Source organism: Rhincodon typus, chromosome 17, assembly GCF_021869965.1.
Source record: "Rhincodon typus isolate 14 chromosome 17, sRhiTyp1.1, whole genome shotgun sequence".
Lineage (NCBI taxonomy): Eukaryota > Metazoa > Chordata > Chondrichthyes > Orectolobiformes > Rhincodontidae > Rhincodon > Rhincodon typus.
Window position 1 is genome coordinate 51,738,437 of NC_063348.1, and position 296 is coordinate 51,738,732.

Below are 296 nucleotides of genomic sequence, written 5' to 3' on the forward strand. Positions count from 1 at the left end.
TGTGTTCATTCAGCTCTACACCTTGTTATATCAGATTCTCCAGCATCGGCAGTTCCTACTATCTCTGGAAAAATAGCAACTGCTGTTTCCAAAAGCTTCTGCAACTTCTTATTTGAACTTTTAAGTCTTTTTACCTTGTTTCATCATGCATGTGACTACAAGCATAGCCTCATGAATGTAAATCTACATTCTGACAATGCCACTGACCTGAAGCATTGACACTCTTTCACTTTTCTACATGTGCTCAGGGGCAATTAGGAATGGGCAACAAATGTTGACTTCGGCAGAGACACCCA